The following is an 18,161-nucleotide window of genomic DNA, read 5'->3' as shown; positions in this document are numbered from 1 at the left end:
ATATGTATAATAATCTTCAAATTCTTTTTTTTTTAAAGATTTATTTTATTTTTATTGCAAAGTCAGATACACAGAGAGAAAGATCTTCTGTCCGTTGATTTACAACGGCCTGTGCTGTGCCGATCCAAAGCCAGGAGCCAGGAACTTCCTCCAGGTCTGCCACGTAGGTGCAGGGTCCTAAGGCTGTGGGCCATCCTTGACTGCCTTCCCAGGCCACAAGCAAGGAGCTGGATGGGAAGTGGAGCCACCGGGGTGGCAAGACAGTAAGGCATCTGCCAGTATGTGTGTGAACTGGATAGTAGGGCTGGTTGGGCTGAACCAGGTTTCAATGCACATTGACAGGTACGAGAGCTATATAGGATGTGGGACAGACTGAACCAGCCTGCAATACATACTGGCAAGCATGGAAATTAGGGTAGGGGGCAGCCTGGTCTGGGTAATGGGGAGTCACCCCAACTAGGCTGCAGATCACACTGCTTTGCATGAGGGCTGAGTATGAAGTGGGCAGGATTGGGCTGGACTGCAACACCCATTGGTTCACATGGAAGACAGGGCTGGAAACAGAACTGACCCAGCAATTGCAATGACCAGCATGTGCATAAGCTGATTGGGGCAATGGATGGTGCCAGACTCTTTACTAGCAAGTATACACAAGAATCAGATCTGGGATCACCTCAGATGAAGTTTCTTTGGAGACCCCTCCAACTGAACTGCTGATCTCAGAACCCCAACCATAAAGAAACTATGTCAGCCAATGGATTCGGAAGAAATTTCATCGTGACCGGAACAGCGAGATTGGTAACAATTCAGAACTGTTGAACTATCAAATCTGCTTGAGCAGGACCCTCGGAGCATGCCCCACATGGGGTACCTGGGATGTGTGGGAGGCTGGGTGGGGCTTCTCCCTTTGTTTCTCCCATTACCCCAGATACAGGGGGAAAAATGATGATATTAGTGTGGAAACAATGGTCTTGCCCACTTTCCTGTAGCCCTTGACCCTTTGTACCCTTATCAGCTATGAAAGATTATAAAAAATAATAATAAATTAAAACGTTGTATTAATTATTTATTGTTTGCACAATGCCACACTTTAAATTCTCGGACATGCCACTTTATCAGTCTTCAATTTAATGTTGAACAAGTCTATTTTATATTACTTTTTAAAGCTAGCATATCCAACATCATATTTCATAATTGTTGAATTATTCTGCCTTCTTTTGCATGTGTATTTTCTAAAAATGAAGAGTGGAAATCTCTTTGGTAATGTTCAGTAAACTTGCAGTATAATTTCTTGAAAACTTAGTGCTAGATAAACAGAGCAGAATGTACTAGATTTCTCTTTGTCTAATGTCAGGTCTCAACAAGAAACTGGACAAAGAACCTGTTATTTACTGATAAACACCCAAGCTGATATTCCAAATAATCTTTTAATGGTTAGGCACAACTTTGCTGAGACAAGCACCTGGAAATTTGACTACATATATTATGTCAGCAAATTTTAAAAGCTTCCATAACAAGTCTGCAAAATAATTTCAGAAATTATTTCTTTCTAGTTTACTAATCTCTAGTTGGCTGTACAAGGCTTGCCCTAGGTAAAATTCTGATTGATGCAAGTGAAATTTGTCAGTGACATCATATCCGCCTTTTGTGTTTTCTCAACCCGTCTGAACCTGCCTGAATTCCACTGTCTGCCTTAATAGCGTCATGACCATTTTCCTTGGCTATCGTAAGCTTTCCTCATCATACCCTGTGCATCAGGAAGGTCATCCCATACATCCCCTTTTCACACAAACCACTCAATCAGTAGGGTCTTATTCTCCCTGGGTTCTCATTCACTGATAAAGATGTCATTGAGTTTAAATGGACTCAATTAGCCCTGCTGGGATCCCATATGTGTGCCAGTTCGAGTCACTTTCCATCCAGCTCACTGCATGTGGTCTGGGAAACAGTAGAGTGGCCCAAATGCCTTGGGACCCTGTACCCAAGTGGCAGACCAGGAAAAAGTTCATTTAATATGTAGCCTTTTATAATGATGGGGAAATACAATGATCAGTACTAATTCTGACAATTTTAGTCAGAACTACTGGGAAGAAATTTTAAAATCTGGAGTGGTTTGGGGGAACTTTGAGTTACAAAATGGACCCATTTTGTCAAATATAGTGTCTGAAGGGGACTGGTATAAGGACTTCCCACAGACACCAAGGTTAGTCCCTTAATTCCTTTATATAGCATGACATAATACAAGGAGTCCTAAGCAAAGCTCATTATGTGCATTAAACTGCACGATTACAATGTGAATATAATCCCCACAAACTCCCACATATTTCAAATGGTCTCTAGATTACTTATACTGTCAAACACAATGTCAAAGTTACGAAAATAACTGCTATGCTGCATTGTTTAGGAAATAATGCTCAAAAGCCTGTACATGTTCAGTAGACACTTTTCTTCCTGAATGTTGCTGATTCTAGATTATTTATTGATTTTGTGCAGTGGAACTTATGGATGTATAAAGCTGAATGTACTAAAAAATCTTATTATTAAACAGATGATGAAACACATCTCTTCATGATAAATGATAATTAACATTGTCTTTTCTTGTATTGGTGTTTTTTTTTCTGTAGAGTAGGGAATTTCTTCAGAGTCTTTGTTATCTCTGAGGATAACGTACAGTAACAGATATATTGTAGTGGGTATGCATTATAAATCACTTGTAGGTCATTTTTAAAATTTAATAGAATCATGTGGACAAAATACAAGTGATATGTTTCTCGTAGGGCGCTAACATCATTGTTTCAACCCACTCTTTTTTTTTTGTAATTACTTTGCTAGTGAAATTAGCATGATAGATATCCTTAAACTTTGCTATTGGTTCTCAAATACCAGTAAAGCAGAGTGATAAAATGAGGTGTAACAAAAATATGTATTGATTTTTAACCAGCCATTATGTTCTGGGAGGCTCTCAGTTTTCTTTCTTTCTTTTAAAAAATTAATTAATTAATTAATTTACTGAAAAGTCAGATACACAGAGAGGAGGAGAGACAGAGAGGAAGATCATCCTTCCACTGATTCACTCCTCAAGTGACTGTAATGGCCAGAGCTGAGCCCATCCAAAGCCAGGCACCAGGAGCCAGGAGCCAAGAGCCAGGAGCCTTTTCCAGGGATCCCACACAGGTGCAGGGTGCTAAGGCTTCGGGCCATCCTTGAGTGCATTCGCAGGGCGCAAGCAGGGAGCTGGATGGTAAGCAGGGCTACTGGGACACAAACTGGTGCTCATATGTGATTCAGGCGTGTGCAAGTCGAGGACTTTAGCCGCTAGTCTATGGTGCCCGGCCCGGGTCTCAATTTTTTGATCTTTTGATTTGTGGGGACAACAAACTTCTATAATTCATCAAAGTCACTGTAAGTTGTGTTTATGGTGTTGTTCTAAGCATTATCCTTATTTTTGAATAAATATTTCTATATTTATCTGAATTAACATTCATCTGACCTCATAATATTACCCCTGAAGAAATTAGAATGACTTCATTTATGCAATTGACAAGTCAACTAATTCAATTCTGTGATAAGTGAAGTGTATCCATTATTTATTTAAAGGAGAAAATAAATTTACTACTGTGTTTTAACCCTTCCCGATCCCCTTTCCCATAGGACCACACCCTACTGTGTCTCACTGTCTTAAGTATTTGGTAGAATGTTAGGCATGAATGTTTTTAAGTGCTGACTGCAGACTTAAGCAGATTCCAATTTGAAGAAACAAGTGCAAGTATGTAGCCCTGGGTTATTCCTTCTACCAGATGCAAATGTTGTGTAGTCAAATGTCACAGGAAAATTCTTTTCTCCTAGCTCAGAGAGAACTTTGATCTGGGAGCGATTGTACAGTATTACAATGGAGGATGTATTGTTTTCTGTTTCTTTCCAATTATATTGTTGTCAAACCATCTCCAAAGTGCAGTTTTCTAACATAACTGGTATATTTACTGATATGTATTCAGTATGTGATGGATGGTGAATACTGGCATTTGAAGTATGTTGAAGAGTTCATTCTGGTTGTGTGGTTAAAAAATCCTAAGTGTACTTCACATGCTTCTCAATACAACTGCTCATCAGTCTGTCTGTGTGACTACATTTCCAGCTTTACAAAGTTGTTGAGAATTCTAGCCCTGTCTTCCAAAGCCTAACCACATATTTCAATTTGCCATGATATGTACATGTGATCTTGTCTGTTGGACACTTAACTGATGAGAATGTTAAATAGTCTCAGATCCAAGAAATACATAGCATGCCGTAATTTAATAAGCACTATTCCTTAAAGAAACTCAGTACGAATTTTCATTTAGAAGTAACTGTAAATTTGCCTTTATTTTTATGTACTTAATGTGTATAATTCAAACTTGTAATGCTATTGATGCCAAGACATATTTATTCTGAGATCAAATGAAGGATGAAGAGGGGAATACTTTTGTTTGGGATTTATTTATCACATTTGCAATTATTCCTACAAAGAGTTAGCTGCTTTGGGTGAGAAATGACTTTCACAAGGAGTGCTATCAAGCAGTGTGTTGCTTTGGCCCGTGCACAGGACTTGTGGAAACAGTGGCAGCTCCTTACTGCCTGCTAGATGTGTCTGCACATGAGTAATTGAGGGGAACAGCAAGAGGTATGTATTTAGAAGCTAGGTTGTCAAAAATCTTACAGCAAACATGAAATAAAAAACTTGTAGAAGTTTATCCCAACTTGATAACACTGTTGAAAATGTGAATGCATTCACTGATGCCAATGTGATATAAAAGAAAGTTTTCAAAATTGTCAATTAAATTCAGTGATGTGTCAGAGGAAATGTTTAATTATATTTGATTGGTTCTTTATTAACAATTACAAAATTATCATGTGAAAAGGCCATCACTGGGGGGGTAAAACTTCCAGCAGCCTGTTGGTTACTGGCAGGTCCCAGGCCAGGTCTGTCTCCATGCTCGGAATCCTGATGCCAGTCACTGCAAACACGTGGTGAGCTGTCTCTGAATTCCAAAGGTGTTCCCTTCCCAGAGAAGGGAAATCTGGAGAACAGGGCGGGCCCAGGGCCCACCTGCCGCCAACATCCTGTGGTGGATGGGATTGGGAGGGAATGACCTTGGGGCCTGGGTGGTAAAACTTCCATTTGGCACCAGGCTTCGCCCGCTGGCCACCCAATGACGAGCTCTGGGGTTCTGCAGCTACGACTTGCTGCTTAGGTACCTCCATGTTGAGCCCACTGTGCTTCTGGGTTGCGAATCAATCCTGAAGACTCTTTTTTTTTTTAAAAAAATATAAGTAATCTAATCTGTATATCAAGAATTTTTTTTAAAGATTTATTTTATTTTTATTGGAAAGGCAGATATACAGACAAGAGGAGAGACAGAGAGGAAGATCTTCCGTAGGATGGCTCACTCCCCAAGTGACTGCAATGGCTGGAGCTGAGCTAATCAGAAGCCAGGAGCCAGAAGCCTCTTCCAGGTCTCCCACGCAGGTGCAGGATCCCAAGGCTTTGGGCCATCCTGGACTGCTTTCCCAGGTCACAAGCAGGGAGCTGGATGTGAAGCAGGGCCACTGGGTTTAGAACCGGTGCCCATATGGGATCCTGGTACAAACAAGGCAGGACTTTAACTACTACGCTGTTGCGCCAGGCCCCATCCTGAAGACTCTTAATGGCAGAGTAACTTTTCCTTAGAAGGTACTTGAGAGTACTGAGACCTGGTGGTTTGGAGGAGAGGGATCAGATGAACTTCACAGGTTAGAATGATATACCAGTTCTTTGAGACATGTGCAGAACTTGTTATCACCGAACAATGCTGACCACTGAATACCAGTCCATGCAATAGCTAAGGATCGGGGCTTGTCTAGCAGGATCATATCCTAGTACCTGACATGATGACGGAGCAGGATACGGATATCATTAGGCAGGGCCATGACATTAACTAGCAAAAGAGAGAACCATAACCGGGGGTAGATTCTTTGGGGGATGTATGGGCCAAATCCTGTAGAAATACTAGCCCCACTGCTTAGCTCCTAAGTTGGGGTGGTGATGGACTAAGCTAGGTATGACCAAGGGGCCTGCCATCAATCACAGGTAAAGGAACCAACAGTCTGGACTGGACGAGGCAGTAGCACTCGAATGTGCCTCCTAAATAGGGTGTGAGGTGGGCCGGGCTGCAACGTTCACCAGCTCATACAAGGCCAAATGGAAGGCCAGACGATGTGGGACACTGGCCTAGAACCCATCGGCATGTATGAGAACTGGGTCTGGGAGTGGGTCAAGTGGAGGAACTTGGGAAACTCCCCTGGTGGGTCATAGCTTGCACTGGTGAACACATGGTCCAGGCCTATGGGTAGGACAAACTAGGCAAAGTAGCTCCAGTGGCTAGCTAATGTGTGTGTTGGTAATGGAACAGGGTGGATTGGGCAGGGTCAAGTAAACCTTAGCCCACAAGCAAAAATAGAAATCAGGGTGGAACACAGGTCATGGTGAACTAGGCTCTTGCACCTACTGGTCTGTGTGAGCCAGGGACGCTAAGCCACAGCATCTAGCACAGTGGCCGGGACAGGTGAGGGGCCATGCCAAGCTGAGTCAGAGCAACCACTGCCATAGGTACAATCTATGGCTGGGAACAGGCCTGGTTGGAGAGCTAAGGGGACACCCTAGCTGGGTTGAGATTCCCACCAAAGAGTACATGGGCTGAAGTGGGGGCTGCATTCTGGTCTGGATGTGCCTACAGTCTCCCTTGGCACAAGTGTGGACTGGGACTGGATGTACCAAGCCGGGCTAGATTCCAACACCATTTGGTGCCTTGGAGGACCAGGGTAGATGCGGGACAGACTAGGCTAGGTGTCTGCCCCTACTGAGCCATGTGTGAGCAGTGTCTGGGTATGGACAAGCCTTGGCTGGGCTGAAACATCCAACAGTAAGAACCAGATTGGGTTGAAGTTCAGTCAGAAAGGCCACTGTTCCTAGTAGGACAGGAGGTCGATGGAGTAGGCCTGGCTCATGGACTGACTGATATGTGCAAAATCTGAAATGGGAGAGGTTCTGATGGAGGAGCCTGGAAAACTCCTCTGTTGGGACACAATCCATGCAGGTGAGTGCAAGAAATATGATAAGAAATAGCCCAGATCAGGCCAGAGAAAGATACCCACCATCATACATTTGGCACAGGTGGGTGGCAGACCAGGCTGAACCAGTTCACATATCACCCATTGGCGAATCTGAACATCAGAACAGAGTGTGGGTCGGGTTGGGTTCGGTCACAACACAAAACACAGCACATTTCGGAGTCCCAAGGTGAGGTGAGCCATACCAGATGTGGCCACAGCACTCAAAGAACACATGAGAGAACCACAGAGGGAGGGGGCAATGCCAGCAGAAGGAATGTGGGCTCCCTTACTGTATAACCACTCCCACCGGAGAGAATGAGATGGGATGGGGGCAGACTAGACTAGGCAGGTCTACAACACCTGTGGGTCTGATATGAGCTAGATCAGGGAAGAGCCAGGCTGGGCTGACTGTCCCTACTGGTGCAAGCAAAAATTAGAGTGGGTGAGGGTTGGTGGGGCTTTGCCACAGCATCAGCTGGCATAGACTGGCACTGGGGGCTAAATCTGTGACGTTAAACTCCAGAGCCACCTGGAGAGTGCATAATCTGGGATTGGGAGTGACCCAGAAGGGAAATAGTGGGCTCCTCCCTCTTGGGTTACCATTTGCACTGGAAGGCATGAAAAACAGGACAGGGGTAGGAGTGGCTTGATAGGGGGGCATCCACCAGCATGTGTGTGGACTGGATAGTGGAGCTGGTTGGGTTGAACTAGACTTCAATGCCCACTGATATGTATGAGAGCCGAATGGGATGTGGGACAGACTGGACTAGTCTGCTCCACATAATGGCACGCACGGAAACCAGGGCAGGGGCAGGCCTGGTGGGGGTTATTGTAAGTCTCCCCAACTAGGTTGCAGCTGCCAATGGTTTATGTGAGGGCTGAGTGTGTGTTGGGCAGAATCAGGCTGGACTGCAACACCTATTGGTTGCAGTGAAAGCAGGGCTGGAAACAGAACTGACCCAGCAATTGCAACCACCAGCTGCTTGGGGCAATGGATTGTACCAGGCCCTGTACTTGGCAAGGATACACAAGAATCATGTCTGGGATCATGTCAGACAAAGTTTCTTTGGGGATCTGCTCAGTTGAACTGATGGGCTCAGAACCCTAACCATGAAGAGCATTGCAGGTTCCATGGTCTGCCATGGAGTGCAAGTGTCAAAGCTGAGCCTCGCTAGAGGCTCAGATGGAGCAGTGGACAGCATATCCAGATGCACATGGAGGATGTGGTCAGTCCATCAGAACCTGCAATAGGACACCTGGTACCACAACAGAGGACAGAGGACAGAATAAATCAATCAACTACCTGAGCCATGTGTTGGCAGTGAAAATCTGTAGAATCAAAGACTCTAAGGTGTACTATGTCAACCAGTGGATTCTTTAGCGACCTCATCATGGTTGAAATGGCGAGACTGGCAGCAATTGTAACTTTTGAACTCTCAAAACTACTTGAGCAAGACCCTCAGAGAATATCCCACATTAGGGACCTGGGGTAGGTGAGGGACTGAGTGGGGCTTCTCTCTTTATCTCCTTCTTTACCCAGATATAGAACAAAAAAATGTGAAAATAATGGTCTTACCCACTTTCCTGTAGGCCTTGTATCTTTGTGTCCTAATTAACTATGTAAAGATTGTCAAAGATAAAGAAAAAAATAGAAAAAGATTAGAGGCCATCAAAACATATGCAAACCAAAAATATAGAGGAAGATATAATGGGGAATATAACAAAAGTGTAATTAATAAAATTATTATGTTCTCTTTTCTAGGTCTTGGCATCCATAAAGTTCTTTCTAATTTTTAAGAATTTATAATGTGTTGTTTTTCTTTATTCTAAATTAGCTTACTTTCATAATTGAAAACATGGTGTTACATGAAGAGCCTGCTCTGATTGTATAATTTCCAGAATTCTGAAACTACATTTGGTTTTGATTCCACCCAATTCCAATCCCATAAGCTAATCCCTTGCCTCTTACCAATGATTAGTTTAGGAATGGACTGGCTATGAATCAAGAAACACGTGGTCCCAGCTACTGCTGAAAGATACTTGTGGTCTAAATGTAAGCTAATCCAAGAGGCCAGTAACACTTTTTCAGAGCCTAAGAAACTTGGTTTAATTTTGAGCATGTGATATGTAAGTTGTTTCCTAATTTTTATAATAAAATTAGGGTTTTAAAAAATGGAATCAGAGGCTAACACTGTGGGTATATTACGTTTGAGCCTCTGCCAGCATTCCACATGGACTTTAGTTTGAGTCCTGGTTGTTTCACATCCAATCCAGTTCCCTGATGATGTGCCTGGGAAAGTAGTATAAGATGGATTAAATCCTTGAGCCACTGCACCTGTATCGGAGACCCTAAGGAAGCTCCTGGCTTCTGGCTTTCGTATAGCCCAGTTCTGGTTATTGTAGCCATTTGGGGAGTGAATCAGAGGATAGAAGATCTCTCTTGTCTTCCCTCCTCTCTCTGTAACTACTTTTCAGATAAAAAGAAATGAATCTTAAAACTAATAAATGAACAACAAAGCTAGCTATGGTATTTTTGTTGAATAGTTCAAAGTACAAAACTAGGTTGAAATGCAAAGAAGTTCAGAATCCTAGTCTTCATTTTTCTGAGAGATTTTCCATTCATATATAGAAACCATTCTAACAATTATATTTTGAATGATTAAAATATTGAAGGTATAAGTTTATATTAGGTTGATGTTAAGAATAATTTGTTAGAATATATTAATTTACCCAATTGCTTTTAAGCTAATGTGAAAGTATAGAGAACTAGGACATGAAAAAAAAAAAAAAGATTTCGTGCATAGTCCCAGAATTTATTTTGGTGTAATTCCTTCTCATCTTTTTTCTATGTAGGTTTTACTCAAGAAAAACATTTATATTTCACATGTGTTTTTATATTCTGCTTCTTCCTGTAGTTCTATGGGGGCACAGGGGCTTGGCATAGAGTGTCTCCATGTTTCTCAAATCCAGAAAGCTCCAATCCTATTGTGATCTATGTGAATGTCATCTTCAGGAGTTATGTACTGAGCAGCCTGCGCAACTACATAAGGCAGCCATTTACATCTGAATGCCCAGGTAAGCTGGGGCCACTCACTTCAACTGCAGATTTGGGAATGAAAGTAAGGGCAAATCTTTCCTGATCCACTTCCAGCACCATCATATAAATTCAATATTCAGCCTTTGTGCCGTTTTCTCAGGCCGGCTTTCTTTGTAGCTGAGTCTCACAGCTCTCCTTCTGCAAGGTTACACCTGTACCTTTTCTCATCTTGAGATAATCTGCTGACTGCAGCTGATGGAAAGAGTGTTAAGTAATTAACCTCATGGCTGTTTTAATGACTGCAGTTCAGGGTTACGTCATTTCGCACGGTTCCAATTTGACTTTGTTTTGCCAGTCTGTTCAGATTGATTTTCTCTGCGGTCATTTTCAGGAATCCATACTGTTATTATCTTTGTCCTGTCTTAAGCAACAGTCAGTTTCCATGATTCTAATATTCTTTTTGTCAGAAGATGAAATATTGCTCATAATCCTAAAAAGGCATCTAAATCGTGATGAAAAGTCAAATCATACATTCACTCCTAACGGCAAATATCCTAGTTCTATAATAGGGAAAATACTAACTTATTGGTGATTGAAGACATATTTTTACCCCTAATTTATAATTAGTTTTCTTCTTACAGTTGCTGTTAACTCCTTTTAGACACATGTTTTGCCAATGGAGTACATGGTGGGCTTAAGAATACCCTCAAAACAGCCTAGTTTTTAGCTGAGCAGGTGCGTTCAGGGAGAATGGGCTTTGCGGTTAAATGCAGAGCTCTCTCATCCACCCTCGGTTCATGGGCCTGTTTTCTTAAGTTTCATATTATTCAAATAGATTGGATGCTCAATCCAGGCTTTAAAGAAAGCACAGAAAACAAATCAACTTCTCCTAAGGCCAAGGCTACTTTTCCAAAGAATGGAAGGGCAATTGGAAAGAAGAAAAGGGAATGAGAAGATCATTCTAGGAAAAGGGACAAGAAAGGCAGGGTGAGTAGAGAAGGAGGAGCAGGCGTGATAGAGGTCATGGCACATTGTCAGTTCCTCAGCTTAAACATCTGAGATTGTCCTCTCGAACTGATACAGGAAATTGAGTTCAATCAGGCTTGATCTTTGCTCTATCACTTGTCTCTTGATAAAAATATTTTATATTTATCAAATATTATGTAGAAAAGAATATATATTATTGAGACTGTACAGAAATTGGGTACCTGTCTAAACTGTATGAAAACTGTAAAGGATTAACAAATATTTTTTCACAAACCATGTTCTATCCTATGTGTCTTCAGTGGAGGGTGCCACCAAAGGGCATATTAATCCTAATTTTCAAACAACTCAATGGGAGCAGAAAATATATTTCTTGTGCTCAAGTAATCTGTACTATGGTGCACTGTGTAGCTAGTGTATTTGAAATTTTGTGAATCAGTAAGAATTTCAGTGACTTGGCCCTCTGAGCCAGTACACAAGGCAGGGTTACCCAGCAACCACCCTGGCTTTAAAATGAAAATGAATGGAAAGTGAGGAAGCCACACTTACCTCTTTGGTGCCTTCCTTCCTTCTGCCCTAGCCATGCCCCTGGCTGGGAGAAGGGGTGACCAGGGATCCTCCAAGAGCTGCACTGCCAACAACCATTGGCTGCCTTTTATGAACCTGTAGATGCTTTTCTAAATCCAGCCGAAATCCGACTCCCCAGGCTGATCATCACACTTGCGGTCAGAATCCTAGCACATGAGTTGGCACTGCTGCTGGGAACTGTGAGTCACTGCTTTTGGGTCTTCCATGTGTCAAATGCGTCTCTGCAAAGGGAAGAGGAGTGCATCACCATCATCACCAGCTGAGTGCCGACTTCCTGAGATTTATGCAATACATGTGAAAAGAGCCTTGTCAAATTCCAGGAATGTCACTGTCTCATTATGTGACCTTGGGCAAGGCTGCTGAGGTTCCTAGAATCTCAGTTTTCTTGATGGGACTACATTTAGATAGTTCATGTATGGGTAAAAGGCAGGGGATGAGGGCGTGGTACAATGGCATGCTTGTATATTTGCTTAATTCTCTGACTGCTTTGCTGGCATCCCATGTGGGCATCAGTTCATGTTCCAAGTGCTCCACTTCTGATCCAGCTCCTTGCTTATTTCTGGCTTCGGAAAACAGCAGGGGATTGTTCAAGTCCTTAGGCCTCCAGACTCATGTGGAACAGCCGGAAGAAGTCCCTGACTTCAGATGAGTTCAGTTCTTGCCATTGTGGTTGTTTGAGAAATGAACCAATGAATGGCTGCTTTCTGTCACTCTTTCTTTGCAAAACATGCCTTTAAGGGCCAAAAGTGGTATATCTGACTTTCAAATTAAAATAAATCTAAAAAAAAAAAACCTCCCTGCTTTTTGTTTTCCTTATATGGCAATTGAAATAGATCCATTGCACTGAATCTTCCTCTCTAGCAAATGGTGTGAACTATTAGTAAATGTGAGCATGTATTTAGTTTTTTTTTTTTTAAAGATTTTATTTTATTTTTATTGGAAAGGCGGATATACAGAGAGGAGAGACAGAGAGGAAGATCTTCCGTCCGGTGATTCACTCCCCAAGTGAGCGAAACGGGCCGATACTATGCCAATCCGAAGCCAGGAGCCTCTTGCGGGTCTCCCACGCGGGTGCAGGGTCCCAAAGCTTTGGGCTGTCCTACACTGCTTTCCTGGGCCACAAGCAGGGAGCTTGGATGGGAAGTGGAGGTGCTGGGATTAGAACCGGCGCCCATATGGGATCCTGGTGCAAGGCGAGGACCTTAACCGCTACGCCATGGCGCCAGGCCCTGCATTTAGTTTTTGTTTCTTGCACTTTTATGTTTTTTTAACCTCAAAAAAAAAAAAAATACGATGGAGGATGATTCAACTATAAAGCCCCTTTCTCCCTCAACAGAAAAGTACTTCCTCTTGCTCTCCTGGCTTATCTAAATCTTGTCCTGCAAACCATTTTGTTAGTTTCAAAAAGTTCTGGATTGCCACATTTGGCCTGTTCCATTTGGGAGGTGTCTAGGGGTCCTAACGAGAATTGTCTGCTGTAGGGATATTTATTTGATATTTATAGTTTCTCTCACTAGAATCTTTATGTGGAGATTCCATTTAAATTATGAGTATGGTTTCTGCACCTTTTATTCTTATAGCTATGCAATTACTCAGACAAATTCAAGTAACTAGAAGCAGTAGCTGAAGTTCACAATATAACTGCTGAATTACATTGGAAAAAACGAGTGCAAAAAATCCTGGTATACTCAGGAAAGTATAAAAGTGATGCTGAGATAAGGACATTCAGGAGCTAGTCAGGAAGGAAAATAGATTCAGTTAGTTCAGGAAATAGGCTCTGATGGTACCTGAAGAAAGAGCTCTGGGGAGAGAGAAGTATAAGGTTTGGTTTCCAGGCTGGACTCTGCAGCTAGAAGAGTACATGCCCTGAACAAATGATCACTCTTTATATCAATTTTTCATCTTTGAAAATAAGATTGCAGGGCCCAGCACGGCAGCCTAGCAGCTAAAGTCCTTGCCTTGCATGCACCAGGATCCCATATGGGCGCTGGTTCTAATCTCAGCAGCCCTGCTTCCCATCCAGCTCCCTAGTTGTGGCCTGGGAAAGCATTCAAGGATGCTTTGGGACCCTGCACCCACGTAGGATTCCCAAAAGAAGCTCCAGTCTTTGGATCAGTGCAGCACTGGCCATTGCAGTGACTTGGGGAGTACATAAATCTTAAAAATATAGGATAGCATTCATATAGTATATTAGGCAGTTTTTCATCACTATAACAAGGTACCCAAGGTAAATATCCTAATAAAGAAAGGTTTCTTTAGACCGCAACATTAGATGTTTAAGTCCAAGATCTAGTGTGTCCGTTGTTAAATTACCATGAAAGCAGTGGACAGCAATGAGGCAGCATTTACAGAACAAGATTACATTGTGAACAAAGATATAGACAGCATGGCTGGGTCTAACTCAAGAGTATTAAAATCAACACTCTTTTTTTTTTTTTAAATTTTGACACAGTTTAATAGGTACTGGTGTTTTCTCTCCCCCTCCCCAAGTTCCCTCCCTTCCCCACTGATTTCCCCTTCAGTTTTACAATGGGTGTCTTTTGTGAACTTTCACAAGTCTATGCTGCCACTGAGGTGTCTCCTAATAATATAGACGTGGACAACATCCTACTGTCCAACTCTCCAACTGTCGGGACATTGTCTGCCATCTCACTGGGAGTCCATCCTTGTACAGTGTGCAGAGAGACATACTTCTCTCTGTCTCCACCTATTGACATACTGATTTCTGCTACACTTCCCTTGTGTATCCCATGAAACAGAGAGCCAATGTAGACAGTTCACAATGAGCAGAAAAATAGTGGCCTTTCATCTATATGAAATTAACAAACATGTAACAACAAAGATCTCAATGTGATGTTAGGGTGGTGAAAAAGAGTGTCAAGAATCTTCATGTAGGAATAGATGCCAGCATGTGGCCCATGTGGCACCAATGAAAGTATCATAAAGACTAGAATATCATTACTTATGAGAAGTAGCAATAACAGTGATAAAGGGGATAAACAACACTCTTGTGATGAAAGGTTTCTGAAAGATCCGAATAACTCCTACTAGACCCACCCCTCATACACTGTAAGTGGATTACGTTTCCCTCAGCTTAGTACCATTCACTTATAACTTTGTAGTTTAAACTTCCACATCTGTTTGTGTAGGAGGAGAACGGATATCTGTTGGAGGACAATTGAAGGGTGGAAACAATCGATGGGTTCCAAAGACAGACTATAGGAATTCCCGTAATTGTAAGTCAACTCCCTATTGTTGATATGTATATGCCTCAGAGCCTCCTCCCTTATCCAATGTGACCCTCAGTCTATAAAAGCCTGATGTCACTAATAAACTTCAGCTACTGATCATTTCAGGAGTCCATGTGTGTCATCGGCTCTGTGTACCAAATCCATTGCTGCCAGACAGCGAACAAGTTGTGGAGGCAAATCATGTTCAAATTATAGCATACAGATTGGGATGATTAACATTCTGTCCCTAAGTGTTCTGTAACACTAAAGTACATTAGAATTATCCATTTTATGAAAACTAGCTTCATGGTTGCCGGTTGTTGGAGTCTGCTTTGCAAATGCACGCTGGTCAATGTCACACAGGACCCGAGACAGTTAGAAAGTGAAATTGTTAATGAGTTACTATGGGAGAGGCAGGCATGGCAGAGTACATCTATTTATTTTTCAATTTACTCAGGTCAAGGAAAAGTTTCTAAAGTACATGTAATTCTTTTGCAAGCTGTTTTTTTTTTTTTTTTTTTTAGGAAATAAATAATTTTGGAGGTTAATGGTAAAACTTAGTTAAGTCACTAGTCATCCATCATTGGTGTTCATGTCTTTTCTTGTTGCTGCAGTTAACTGCTTTGATACATTCAGACCACAAAGATGCAACCCTTCCTCATGCAAAGTGAGTTTCTTAAGGAATTACATGCTGGGGGATGTGGGGCTCAGATTTCATTAAACTAGGAAGTGACTCATCGTATGTGAGGATATGGTAAAGGAAACATTTTTTGGCTAAAATTTAAAAATGCATTTGCTGTTTTTCCTTGTGTTCTTCATGTTTGGTTTGTCGTATTCCCTATTTATTTAGAATGAGTTCTAAGTAAATCATCTTTTTATTACCTGTTTATTACCTGTTTGAGCAAAAACTCAAAAATAATAGATAATTTGTACACAATTCATATTATGCCAATGACGATCCTTGGTCACAAGCTAAAGGTGAATAATATTATCCAAAATTTCTTTTTAGATGTGTGTTATCATGTTTAGTGTCTTGGTGTTTTTCTTAGTTCATTGCAGTATTAATTGACAAGTTTCTGAAGGCCAAAGTCAAAATAGCTGAAAGTTTGATAATGACTATATACACATCCAATAGAAACATTTCCAGTTGTGAAAGTAAAGAGTATTGGTTATGATGAGAGAAGGCATGTAAAAGAGGAAAGAAAAGTATTAAAGCAAAACCACAATATAATAATATGAGAAATCCAGTGGTTAATATTTGTTTGACAACTGTATGCTAGTTGAAGATTTTTCTGTAGTTTTAAAACATGTTGAACTTGGACATTGGAGTTCCTCAGTAGCTTATAGATGAATGGTAGATTAAACTATTCCACAGGTTTATGCAGTTATAGGTTAGAAATCATTGGCTACTCAGTTTTAATGTTTTGTTTATTCCAAGTCCGTCTATAAAACTAAATTGTAGTAGCAAGTATCTTTAATTTGAATAATATGATCTTCCATGATATATTGATGTTTAAATTTGAAAAACTAAAAATCTATTTACAGTACTTTCTAATATTCTCATTTGTTTATTTTAAAGGTAAATGTAATAGTTTGTGTTTACGCATAGTTTTAGCAGTAAATTAGAGCTGTTACACATTGATTTCCTAAAAGCTTACCTAGATTTTCATACTTTGATCTGCATTTGATTGTCATGGCCTAAATTTTAATTCAGTGGAATCATATAATGGACTGTAACTGAATCATAAAGCAGGAAACAAGTTTATGCCAAGCATATGGGGCAAACTTGGCATAAATGCTGTCTTTAAGCTGTTAGTGGAAAGTTATTTCTGCTAAGTCAATCAGTAAATTATTATTAGCATTTCCTTCACCTGGTAAGATAGGAGATATTCTAGGCACACATACCTTACCTGTAATTATTAAATCCAAGTAGCCTTGAAAAGGCCAGAGAAAGATAGCCACCGGCACACATTTGGTATAGGCCGGGGGCAGACCAGGCTGAACCAGTTCATATCACCTGCTGTCAAATCCAAGCATCAGAACAGTGTGGGCCAGGCGAGGTTCAGTCACAACACATACCAGTACTCATTACCCTGGGATTGGGTGACAGCTGGGCTGGGCTAGACTGTAACCCTCACCAGCATCAGCTGGAATTGGCGGTGGGCCGGGTTGGGCCAGGCTACAGCACCCACTGGCAAATACCGAGGCAAGGCAAGGCAGGCTATGCCAGACTGGGCCACAGCACCCAACCAGCACAGTGGCAACCGGGGCGGGGGGTAGGTGGTAAACCTGGGAGGGGGAATGTGGAGGTCCATCCTACTGAAACACCACTCCCACTGGAGAGCGTGAGATAGGATGGGGACAGAACAAACTGGGCAGGGCTACAACACCTGGGCCTCATGAGAGTGTGATCAGGGAAGAGCCAGGCTTGGTTGACTGTCCCTACTGGTGCAACCATGAATCAGAGAGGGTGAACTACCAGATGCTTGCACTGGGGGTTAATTCTGTCAAGTTAAACTGGAAAGTTCATGATCCAAGAGTGGGCCCAGGAAGGAAATAGTGGGCTCCTCCCTCTTGAGTTATCACTTCCACTGGAGAGCATGAAAAACAGGACAGAGGCAGACCTTGCTGGACAGGACAGTACCCACCAGCTGTGTGTGGACTGGATAGTTGGCCTGGTTAGGTTGAACTAGGCTTCAATGCCCATTGACATGTATGAGAGCTGAATGGAAGTGGGACAGACTGGACTAGCCTACAGTACATACAGGTAAGCACAGGAACCAGGGTGGGGCAGGCCTGGTGGGGTTATTGTGAGTCTCCCCAACTAAGCTGCAGCTTCCACTTGTTTATGTGAGGGCTGAGTGTGTGCTGGGCAGAAGCAGGCTGGACTGCAACACCTATTGGTTGCAGTGGAAGACAGGGCTGGAATCAGAACTGACCCAGCAATTGCAACCACCAGCTGCTTGGGGCAATGGATTGTACCAGGCCCTGTACTTGGCAAGGATACACAAGAATCATGTCTGGGGTCACGTCAGACAAAGTTTCTTTGGGGATCTGCTCAGTTGAACTGATGGGCTCAGAACCCTAACCATGAAGAGCATTGCAGGTTCCATGGTCTGCCATGGAGTGCAAGTGTCAAAGCTGAGCCTCCCTAGAGGCTCAGATGGAGCAGTGGAGAGCATATCCAGGTGCAC

The sequence above is a fragment of the Ochotona curzoniae genome, unplaced genomic scaffold (assembly GCF_017591425.1).
Source record: "Ochotona curzoniae isolate NIBS_2020 unplaced genomic scaffold, NIBS_Ocur_1.0 contig_3819, whole genome shotgun sequence".
NCBI classification, from domain to species: Eukaryota; Metazoa; Chordata; class Mammalia; order Lagomorpha; family Ochotonidae; genus Ochotona; species Ochotona curzoniae.
Note: the sequence above shows the minus strand (reverse complement) of the source record.